At 36.6% G+C, this 12,435-nt stretch overlaps 1 protein-coding gene and 1 long non-coding RNA gene across 2 annotated transcripts in view; both read left to right on the forward strand.

The window, feature by feature from the left end:
- Positions 1 to 12,435, forward strand: part of LOC130663028 (dual specificity protein kinase splB-like) — a 528,032-nt gene that overhangs the window by 455,802 nt on the left and 59,795 nt on the right. The gene's annotated exons all lie outside the window — the stretch shown is intronic.
- LOC130663038 (uncharacterized) lies at positions 4,919 to 5,755 on the forward strand. Its single transcript, XR_008989151.1, has 3 exons — positions 4,919 to 5,365; positions 5,448 to 5,515; positions 5,575 to 5,755. It is a non-coding gene; the product is annotated as an uncharacterized LOC130663038 (long non-coding RNA).

Genomic DNA, 12,435 nt, shown 5'->3' on the forward strand with positions numbered 1-12,435 from the left:
ATCAAGTAAGATCTGAATAAGGAAATTAATAATTGAATGCAATTTTATAAACTTGTATAAAAGTTTATATGTTACAATTTTGATGTTCGAGAAAACCGCATGGTGCAGATTCACCCGATGTGAATGAGTAGACCAAGCGAGTCACCACCACTCGATCGTCGTGATTGTCATAAGTGTGTGGCAATAAAATATAAGTTCTTTTGACCCACTGCTAATTCTTTCCAGGCGCAAAAACAAAAAAATTCACAAATATACAAATCGAAATTTCAAGTCTTCTGAGCAATTTGGTTTATTTCTGAGTCTCATAACATGTATATTTATGAAGATATAAATTTCAAGAAAAAAAAAAAAAAAAAATATTTTGGTCTCAAAAATCCAATTTTAGAGATAAAAAAAAATCAGCTTAGAAAAGATAATATATTCAGTACAATTTACAGATTTTCTATCGGTAATTTTACAGAACTTTTTTCCGAGTTCATATATATTCATGTTATGAAGCTTCGAATAGTTTTCTAAATATTTTAATTTAGATTTGCATTTTTAATCAAATGAACCATTTACTGCTATACGTAGCGTTTTTTCCTTCCCCGGATTGGTCGTATTAGTCCAGTCGATAAGCACGAAAAAATGGTCAAAGATCATTTTTTCAGTGGGTAAAGATCGATTTTGAAAAATTTTTTTTTCAAAATACTAAAAAAAATATAAGAAAAAAAGTTGACATAAATTTGGACGGTGATCATTTTTTTTTTTTTATAAAAAAATTGGGTGTAAAATGAAATATCACGGAAACTATTCAGAAGTTATCGAGACAAACTAGTAGCGTTGTTTTTGGGATCTAATAATGAACACAATGAATTTTAAACAAAGTTTCTACGACAAACAGTTGCTGAGATGAAAATGATTATGTTATGTCCAATAAATTTTGTTATTTAATTTATTTTATTTCATAAATAAATTTACGAAACTCTCCTTTACAAAAGCACGCGAAAACGCAGCGTCAGTATTACCATCACTTATGCGTATAAAATTAGCGCGACGATTTTTGCAATAACGATTGACGAATAAATGAAAACTTGTCGTCATTTCCCACCAATGACAGCAATTTAATTACTCCTATCAAACATCAATCAAAAGTTTTAAATAGCCTGAGCACCATGGCTCAGGGCCTTAGTTGACTATCAGATCTCGTGATCTTAAACCCTACGGACTGCGATTAACGAAACCGCGAAAATTTCGTAAATCTTATTGCAGGAATCCGCGTTTGGGTTGATAAGTCAAAAACTGAATCTAAAATTATCTAGTAAAAATTCTCAAACATCTGTTAAAAATTCGGTTCGATTGAATAGTGATACAAAATAAAAACAAATTGTAATCCAATCTCAAGTCGATTCAGTTCTGCGCATAATAGCCTTCGGGCCCAACAAAGACGCAATACAATAAAATTGAATTCATAAAATTTGTGAAAAGTATAGTGTATAAGTGAAGTTTAATTAAAAATATTGTAATTAAAACGTTTAATAAAAAGACTAGAGATCATAACTTCAACCTTCGGAGTTTTATTCGAAAGTAGCACATAAGATTTTATCTTACAACCCCAGCTGCGCCTATTCAACCAAATCCACTCAGAAAGAGGCCGAGTGAGCTGCAAAGTTCTGGAGGGATAAAAGCCTGCCGTGTTAGAAGAAAGAATCCTCTAAAGGTGAGTGAGAGACATTTAAATCATTTTCTCTCTATTGATCGATTTATAAATGCAACGTGATCAAGCTCGAAGGCGTTTGGGTTCGTACTCTTCGAAAAAACCCGCATTAAATAATAAATATAGGAAGTGAAAATCTTATCATAACAATTAAAGCGCGAAAAACGAGAAAGCGCGTCATTTTGTCCGCGCGGGGATAAACAAACGAGAGTAACTCAGCAGCAAAACGATATTTTTACTAATTTTTTTTCATTCTCTTAGTAAATCGTATATCAACCATAAAAAAATTTAGTAACTTCCAAAAAAATTTTTTCGAATTGTAAATTTTAAAAAAGTAAAAATCACTATTTGTTAAATAAACTATAGAAAAAACGAAAAGTGAATAAAATGACCTAATGGATAATTTTTTTTGAACAATTACGGGTAATGACAGTTTAAAAAAAATTTTCTTTTATAAGAAAATGCATTTTAAAAATTTTTGGAATTCATCAACAATAAAAAAAAAAAAATATTTTTTTTTGATACGACAGAAATTAATCTCGCAAAATTCTGAATCGAATGGTATGTCGAAGTTTGGTCGATTTTTTGAAATTTTTTCTTTACAATTTTCAGTATGAGGACTTAAAAAATTTCTTGCTACGGGACTTCGAAAAAATTCGACTTCGGATATCTTCGGGAATTGCTTGAGAGAGAAAGTGGCATAAGACGTAGCGTTTTTCTCTAAAGGATTAAGTCCGTGCGTATCCCCACGGACAGATTGTGAACTTTTTTTTTTCCGTCTCCAACGACTGAAATTCTCTATTTGTCATATCAACCGCGAAAGTTGCATTTTCAAGCAACATGCAGAGGGCGCAAGATATACGATTTCTGGCAATTTATAGTTTGGTTAACTTTCCTCGAACTTGTATCGAATAGTTACTTCTCTCTCTCTATCTGTCTCTAGATTCCTACACGACAAAACATTTTTTGTTGTTTCTCTCTCAAATTCAACTTCCGCCGTTGATATGACAAAAAATACTGTTTGATACTTTATGCTCAGAGGCAGGAACCCTACAGACTTGAAGTGCAGGCACGCGTTTGAGGCTTATGGATACATTCTCATCTATACCTCGTACTATATCCGGTCTTGATAAGAAAGCACCCACAGCCTCGAACTCGTGACGTCACTTCAAGCCGTCAGAATCCCTACCGTTCCGCATACGTATCGAAACTAACTATTTTCATCAATTCTCATTTCTTATTTCATTATAAATAATGTCATCAAAACTTGAATAAAAAACGTTCTTACAATATAGGTATCAAAAGATTGCAAATTTTCTGAATCGGAAAAATAACTCATCGTGTAGAGAACTTTTTTTCAATAGATTATGACATTGTTTATAAAAAAATTGCTTAACAAATTCGAAAAACAAAATCGATCTCACAATATGAGTATCAAAAGACTGCAAATTTTCTGAATCGGAAAATGACTCATCGTGTAAAGAATTTTTTTTTAAAAGTTTGTGTCATTGTTTACAATAAATTAGTTAACAAATTTAAAAAAAATCGTTCCTACAATATAGGTATCAAAAGATTGCAAATTTCCTGAATCGGAAGAATAACTTATCGTGTAGATAACTTTTTCTCGACAGTTTATGTCTTTGTTCATCATAAATTAGTTAACAAATTTTAAAAAAATAATCGTTTTTACAATGTAAGTATCAAGAGATTGCAAATTTTCTGAATCGGAAAAATAACTCATCGTGTAGAGGACTTTTTTAAAAACGTTTTTTTCAAATTCGTTAGCTAATTTATTACAAACAATGACACAAACTATTCAAAAAAAGTTCTTTACGCGATGAGTTATTTTTCGGATTCAGAAAATTTGCAGTCTTTTGATGCTCATATTGTGAAATCGATTTTGTTTTTCGAATTTGTTAAGTAATTTATTTTAAACAATGACAAACTTTTGAAAAAAAGCTCTCTGCACGATAAGTTGATTTTCCGATTCAGAAAATTTGGAATCTTTTGATACCTATATTGTAGGAACGATATTTTTTTCAAATTTATAACGATCGCTACTATTTAACACAACCCACGGTGGAGTGTGTTGTGTGTGAAATAGCCGTTAGGGCTCGCCGTTGGTGAAAAACATTGAAAATAAAATAATAAACAAAACAAAATCCTTTGGAGACAACCCGAATCGCCACTGGACACACATCTCTTATCAGGCTGGGTTAGAAAACCTCGTTGGGCGCCAGTTCATGCACCTCCACGAACAAAATTTATTCACAACGAAATGAAAATGAAAAGAATGAAAATAAATAATAATAAAGTCAGGGTACAGTTTCAGGTGTAGGAAAAGGATAGCAAGAAAGAGATAGCACTAAATGAACAAATAAATTAAATAATTGCCGGATTGGTAACCATTTATCAATCCAGTATATTCTTAAAGTATAACATTAACACCATGGGGTATCAACAAACAAGAATGCAAATAATAATAATTTATTTCCAAAATAATACGTATAACATAATACTCAAGTAACGCAAAATAATATTTGAAACATGTAAATATTAATATCGATCGTGTAAAGATTAATATCAATCGTATATGATATTCAACGAATATAGATAATTGTGAATAATAATATTTTAAAACGCCAAATAATAATTTAATATTTGTGAACATTGGTTCCACTCGCAGGTGATAACAAATAAATATAGTTAGTTGTAAATAATAAGATTTTACACACCAAATAATAATTGAGTAATTGTAAATATGGATATCAATCGCATGTAATATCAAGTGAATATCACTCGTTGTAAATAATAATATTTTACACACCAAATAATAATTCAACCACAATTAATAATTAAATATTACTTATAAATAATTAATCATTTACCGCCAAAACTAATAAATGATTACAAATATTATTTAAACATAATTGTGAATATTTACCGCCAAAATACTGAATGATCACAAATAATGTTTAAAATAATTGTAAATATTTACCGCGAAAATAATAGCTGATCACAAATAATATTTAAAATAATTGTAAGTATTTACCGCAATAATAATAAATGATCACAAATAATATTTAAATACTTGTAAATATTTATCGCAAAAATAATAAATGATCACAAATAATATTTAAAATACTTGTAAATATGTACCGCAATCGCGAATAATATTCAAGTAATCCTTTTCAGGAAGGAATCGCCAATGGTATCAATTGGCCGAGTCTTGGGCCAGTTGTAATTTGCCAAGCTTTGGGAAGTGACAATGGGGCCAGACTAGGTCTGAGCCTAGGCCCTATGGTTCATTTTGTTCCTCCCAAGCCTTGGGGTAACCATAGGGCCAAAGCTGGTCCGAGCCTTGGTCTACTCATTTTATTACTTTACATCAAGCTTCGGGATTAATCCGCCAGAGCGTGTACTGTCTACTCCGATAAGCGGTAAACATAACCTGTAAAAATATTTCAATTTTTCACCATGTCTCGTCAACGTTACTCTGACTCAAATTCTTATTAGAAAGTTAAAAAACAAAGATATTTGAAAAATGTAAGATCTTACTCTGAATGGGAGATACAACAAGTAGCAGTAATGTTAGTGAAAAAATAATGGGAAGTTATAATAAATCTAACAACAATCACAATAATAACAGTGAGCCTGACATTTCTTTCAGTAAGTTACATCAATTATTGATATTAATATATACTATAATTTCATATTAATAAATGGTTTATGATGGAATATCTTATTTTAGGCAACTCAATTAGTTACGAAATAACATTTTCGTCGGGTAGTTTCCATGTTGAGCCCTTAAATGAAACGGTAAATAATGAAAATGAGAATGGTGATGTCCCAGCCTACTTACTAGCTTTTTCTTATAGATGAGCCAGTCCGTGGCCTTAGGGTTTCTATATGTGCCCCCAGTCTTGCCGTTCCTGCTGCCTTCCAACACAAAGTGAATTCGACGGTGATCAGAAAAAGAATCTTCTTCGCTCACCCGCCAATTCGTGACAGACTGTGCAATCTTATTAGAGCCCAGCGTGATATCAATCACTTCCTGCCTCCGAGAGGTAACGAAAGTGGGCCTAGATCCCACATTTAGAATCTCTAGACAAGTGGTGGAAAGGTACTCTAGTAGTGTTGAGCCTCTTTCGTTTATGTCCGAGCTACCCCAAACCGTATGGTGTGCATTTGCGTCACAGCCTATCAGGAGTGGTAGCCCTTTGGACCTGCAGTATTCTACCAAGTCAGTGACCTCCTTGGTAGGTACATTGGCATCTTCATATGGAAAATAGGCAGAGCCGACGATCAGCTCCGTCCTAGTCCCCTCTATGCAGATTATCATGGAAGCAACGGCTAGATCCCTGGTGCAGAGTTGGTGCAACTTGAGCGCCTTGTGTTTCTTATTGATAAAGATACAGGTCCTAGGCCCCAGCTCCGTGTCACCATGGATCAAACAGCCATTTCTCCTGTCTATCCCTAAGACCTGGCCCTTGTATATCCAAGGTTCTTGGATTAGGGATACATCTGTCTGCAACACCGCCAGGTCTCTACTAAGTAATGCAGAGGCCGCTTTGCAGTGTTACAAGTTTATTTGCGAAAAACTAGTCTGTCCTGCAGTTACAGAATCTGCAGCACTGGTTGTGTTATCGCTTTTATTATGGGAAGGGAAATAGGGAATAGGAGGGGGGTGGGGGCTGGTGGGTTGAAGAAGGAAGGGGACAGTTTAGTGTCCATCGTCTTCCTTCTTGTTGGTCTCAGCTACCACCTCTTTCGGTGTGCCGGACAACTGGAGGGTTCCCGCCAGGGCCTGAGTGAGGGTAGCTTGCTTACCCTGTTTAGTCCCTGACAGGCCCTCTTTGGCAACCGCCTTCGCCTTTGTGGGCCTTCCTCTGGATCCAGATCTTGCCGGAGGCATGGTCTTTTCCCCATCGGAAGTCCCGCTCACCGTCAGGTGAGACGGCTTGATGATTGGCCCTACTATCGAGGTCCAAAGCGAATTGTGAAGTTCCCCTTCCCTCTCCCCACCACCGAGGGACCCGGCAGGTTCCTCAGCTGGAGAAGGTGGAGGCGGAACGACCACAATCTTTGGAGGTATGGGAGCAGTGCTAGTTTCCTGAGTAGCACCAGCCGCTTCAGTCTCCTGGCCCTGCTTTCCCACCTTTGCCTTTGTCTTTTCAGGAGGCACTGCTCCGGACGTGGACTTCGTTGCCTTTCTAGCAGCCCCTCCCGAAGCACCCCCACTCGCCCAAGCTGCGCTCTTGGATGTGGCCTCGTGAAAACGGGCCTTACTAAAACCGAAGTGGGGAGAGTAGTTGCACCCCGAGAGTGCCACCAGCGACCACTGGTCCACACCCAGAACATGGTGGACAGTTTTACCTACCACCCGACGGTCCCAGACCCGCCACAATTAAGTGGTGAGCCCAGGATTTTGTCGTGCTAGCCTGTTTAGGATGACCTTGGTATCCTCAATGGTACTGAGAACCGCCGTCAGCTTCTTAAGTCTAGGGAGTTTTTCGTTCTCCAGAGCTTGAAGAACGAGTCCCTCCCCAGCTTTAAGAGCCGGAACAGTCCCCAGCAACCACTGTTTGGCCTTGACATCGGTGCAGGTAACCCTCAGAGCTCCTTGATCCCACCGGCATCCGTCAAAGCACGGGACGGGCTGTCCTGTAGGGACTGGGTCCTCAGGTCTGGGCCTTTTAGAGCTACCAGCTCCTAAAGAGCCATCCTCCAACGAGGTTACGTTGATGGGGGAAGAAGCGTCCCCGCTGTTTTGCCCCAAAAATTGTTTCCGTGCGGCCAATTGGGCTTTCCGGGCCCTCTTTTTCGCAGCTCCACTGCGGTTCTTCTTCTTACCTCCATCCGCTGGAGTTCCAGGAGTCCCGGCGTTAGCTGAGCCTCCCGTGCCCTTCACTACGTCCATGTGGACATTTAGAAGATCGGAGTCCTCTTTTGAAGCCTCCAATCCAGAGTTTTTGTTTGATGATGTTTCCATTTTTGGTCCCACGAGTAGTCAGGAAATATAAGGTCGCCACCGGCAGAGCCTGATTGCACAGCGGAAGGTGCATAGATACAATGGGGTTGCACCTGGTGCCCCAAGGTGCATCGTTAAGAACACAGTACCCCTGTGCCATTCAGCCCTCAGCACGATCGCTTACACCTTGGCTTGGGAAGTTGGTCCGCGACATGGCCTTGGTCTCCCTGGGCTGGTTTTTACACCTGCCGGGTTTCCTGTAGCACATGTTAACCAAAGTAGTCGTGGCCTGCCTACAATATCCCTCCCGCTGGAGGTCATCGTGAGCCACCACTTCCCACCCTGGCCGTCCCCCTATCCGCCACCTGGGGACGCGCCCGGTTGGCCCTCAACCATGTTGTCCGGTCTTCTTTACGATTAGACAACCCGAGAATCAATCGTATAATACAGATACAGTAATTAAAACAAAATCGTACATGTAAACACATAATAATATTAATAATGATAAAGCTAAGACGTGTGAGCAGCGTGCGCTGCCATCTGTTGCCCCCTTTTGTAAAAAAGTTCTCTACACGATGAGTTATTTTTCCAGTTCAGAAAATTTGCAGTCTTTTGATACCTATATTGTGGAAATGATTTTTTCAAAAATTTGATAACTAATTTATTATAAACAATGACATAAATTTCTGAAAAAAAGTTCTCTACACGATAAGTTATTTTTCCGATTCAGAAAATTTGCTATCTTTTGATACCTATATCGTAAGAACGTTCTTTTTAAGTTTCGATGACATTATTTATAACAAAATGAGAAATGAGAATTGATGAAAAAGAGAATTTCAGTCGTTGGAGACGAAAAAAAAAAAAAAAAAATGATCACAATCTGTCCGTGGGGATACGCACGGACTTAATCCTTCAGAGAAAGACGCTACGTCTTATGCCACTTTCTCTCTCTAGCAATTCTTGAAGATATCCGAAGTCGAATTTTTTTCAAGTCCCGTAGCAAGAAATTTTTTCGAGTCCTCATACTTAAAAAGTATTAAGGAAAAATTTCAAAAAATTGACCGAAATTCGTTTATACCAATCGATTCAGAATTTCGCGAGATGAATTTCAGTCGTATCAAAAAAAAAGTTTTTTTTTTTTAATTGTTGATAAATTCCAAAAATTTTTAAAACGCATTTTGTTCTGAAAAAACAATTTTTATCAACTGTCATCCCCCGTAATCGTTTAGGTAATTGTTCAAACAAAATTATCTATTAGGTCATTTTATTTATTTATTATTTTTTCTATTTTTAATCAACAAAAAGTGATTTTCACTTTTTTTAAATTTTAAATTCGAAAAAATTTTTTTGGGGGTTACCAATTTCTTTTATGGTAGATATATAATTTACTTACAGAAAAAAAAAAAATTTGCAATAATTTCTATTTGCTGCCAAGTCACAGCCTTTTGTTTATCCGCGCGCGGGCAAACTGACGCCCTTTTTTTTTTTTTGCGCTTCAATAATTTTTATCTTAGCAACTATTCGTCATACAGCGATTGGTCAGAGTTCATTTTGTTCGTTATCAAATCTTAAACATAATGATACTGTTTTATCTCGATAACTTCTCAGTAGTTCCGAGATATCTCATTTTACATCTAATTTTTTTTATAAAAAAAATTTTTATGCACCGAATTTAGGTCAACTGTTTGTTATAAATTTTTTCTTTTCGAAAAAATTTTTAAAAATCGGTTTGTATGAACGCCAAAACTGATCTTGCACCGTTTTTTCGTGCGTATCGACCGGACTAATTGGTAAATATTCAAAACAGCTGTATCAGTAGTTAGTTTCGTTCACGATCAGTTCAGGGCGCAAATATTTGGCACCTATGTATAGAAATTAAAATTGTAGCGAGTATTCAAAATAACAAGGGTGGGAGGGGTTTTTGCTTCAAGGCCATGGGCCTGTAGACTCTTTTTAGGAGTGAGCCGAGGAGTTTTTGCTTTCGCTCGTTTAAGAAGTTGAGCGTCGGAAAAGAGTTTATAAATTACTCCTCATCGGGTAAAATAACGAAAATCTCCCCCGCTCGTACTCGGAGTCCGAGTAGACTTTCCAGCAGTAGGGATAACTCTCGAGTGAGTATAGTTTCATCATTTCTCATGTCGCTCGCTCGAGGAGTATATCATAAAACGAGTTAAGCTCTTACTCCCTATCCCTGATATATATGTATATATATATTTAGTGGTTGAAGTTATAATACACTTATCCAAAAAATTAAAGGAACAAAAAAATTTTATAAATTTTTTAGTGATTATTGGTAGGCTGTACTTACGTGAAAAATGATCGTATCGAAAAAACAAAAAAGCAAATTGAAGCTTGAAATCTCTAGTTTGAAGATCTTCCTGCAAAATAGTTTTTTGAGTCACGGTTTTTGCGGAATCATGAGAAAAAAGTCGAGACAAAATTTTTCTAAATTTTTTGGATTTGTTTTTGAGGTCTACGGGGCCAGGAAAAGTTTAAAAAAAAAACGAATTTATGGCTCGCTTAGGAAATTTATTCAGCAACAATTTGCTTTTTTTTATTTCTCTGTACGTCAATTTGCTGCTGAGATATCAGCCTTCAAATGAAAAAGGATCCTTTTGTCTTTGATTATTGATATCTCAGCAAATAATGGCTGCACAGTAATTTAAAGGGCAGTTAAATAAATTTGAATAAATCTCCTACAAACTCCATTTTCGATTTTTTCAAAAAAAAATTTTTTTTCATCCTTGATATCCATATGAAAAACCTTTAAAAAATGGCCATTTTCTGAGGGTTTTTCAAATGGGTATCAAGGATGAAAAAAATTTTTTTTTTGAAAAAATCGAAAATAGAGCTTGTAGGGAATTTGTTCAAGTTTCTCAAACTGTCCTTTAAATTACTGTGCGGCCATTATTTGCTGAGATATCAATAATCAAAGACAAAAGGATCCTTTTTCATTTGAAGGCTGATATCTCAGCAGCAAACTGACGTACAGAGAAACAAAAAAAAGCAAATTGTAGCTGAATAAATTTCCTAAGTGAGCCATAAATTCGTTTTTTTTAAAACATTTTTCCCGGCCCCGTAGACCTTAAAAACAAAATCAAAAAATTTAGAAAAATTTTGGCCCGAGTTTTTTCTCATAATTCCGCAAAAACCGGGGCTCGAAAAAATATTTTGCTGAAAGATCTTCAAACTAGAGATTTCAAGCTTCAATTAGCTTTTTTTGTTTTTTTGATACGATCATTTTTCACGAAAATACAGCCTTCCAAAAATCACTAAAAAATTTATAAAATTTTTTTGTTCCTTTAATTTTTTGGATAAGTGTATAAATTATTAAAACCAGCTAGTTATAATAAATGAATGTTTCCTTTGAATGACGAAAGTCACACAGTAATTGTAAGTATACAGTAAAGAAAAATGCTTGGATTCGTGTATGCAATCCAGCGGTCTATTACTTATTCTCTCTACGAATGAGGTAGAGCGGATAAATGAAAAATCGATGTTTCACGGAAACTACCGAATTTTATCGATCGCGTCACCTAGTAGCAACGCTACAGAACTCCCGTTTTATTTTTTTTTTTTTAAATTAAATACACGATAATTAAAGTAATGAAATATTTACAAATGATATGAATAAATAAATATTGTAATGGATAAATATTATAAAGTGGTGAATTATTACTTTGTAAAAAAAACTTTTATGTAAAAAAAAATAAAATCACGTAAATTTTTAAATATTAAACCAGACTTGGCGTTTTTGGGTCTCGGTTGCTGTGTTAATCGGCTGAGAGTTTTGTTATCATTGTCGCCGTGTCGACTGAGTTTGCCTCGTAAGCCGGCTTTAATCTTTCTACAGGAATGGCGATTTGTCGTCCACGAAAATCGACGATGAAATATTTGTCACGTCGGGTGATGACACGACATCGACCTTTGTACGGCGCTGAGAAAGATCGTCCAACCTGGCCATTCTGTACCAGTGCGTGGCTTTAAGTACTACGGTTCCTGAAACAGAAAACCGAATGCTTGCCGTGACGCGACATTTTGGCCGGTGCCAATGAATTGAAATGACGTTTTAATGTATTAATGATGTCATGAGGTGAAGTTTTGTTACTGGGAGTGAGTAACTCACCAGGTATACGAATTGGCTCACCGTACACTAATTCAGCCGGTGTCGTCTGTATGTCGTCTTTCCAGGCAGCGTGTAAGCCGAGCAAAACGGCCGGTAATGCGTCATACCACGACTCTTGATGACACAAAAGTGCTGATTTAAGCTGACGATGTAAACGTTCGACTAGACCGTTAGCTTGCGGATGATACGGCGTAGTGTGTAGGTGTTTTATTCCGTACATTTTTACTAGCGACTGGAATAATGACGATTCAAATTGCGGACTTTGGCCCGAAGTTATTCGTTTTGGTACTCCGTGGCGTGATATCCAGTGCAGCGATAGTGCATGTGCTATCGTCTCTGCGGTTCCATTGGATAACGGGACAGCCTCAGGAAACCTCGTGAATCGGTCGATGATAGTCAAGCATTGATTAAAACCTCTTGACGTTTTTAAAGACACTAGATCGATGTGTATGTGCTCGAATCGTTCAGTTGGAGGTTCAAAACTGGCGATCGGCGATGACGTGTCTCTGAATTTTGTTATCCTGAAAATCGATGCAAGATTTCGCCCATTCACGGCAATCTTTATTAATCGATGGCCAGACGTATCGTTTGGAGACCATTTTTAATGATCCTTCGATTCCAAGATGAGCTAGCGAGTGCATT

The sequence above is a fragment of the Microplitis mediator genome, chromosome 2 (assembly GCF_029852145.1).
Source record: "Microplitis mediator isolate UGA2020A chromosome 2, iyMicMedi2.1, whole genome shotgun sequence".
NCBI lineage: Eukaryota > Metazoa > Arthropoda > Insecta > Hymenoptera > Braconidae > Microplitis > Microplitis mediator.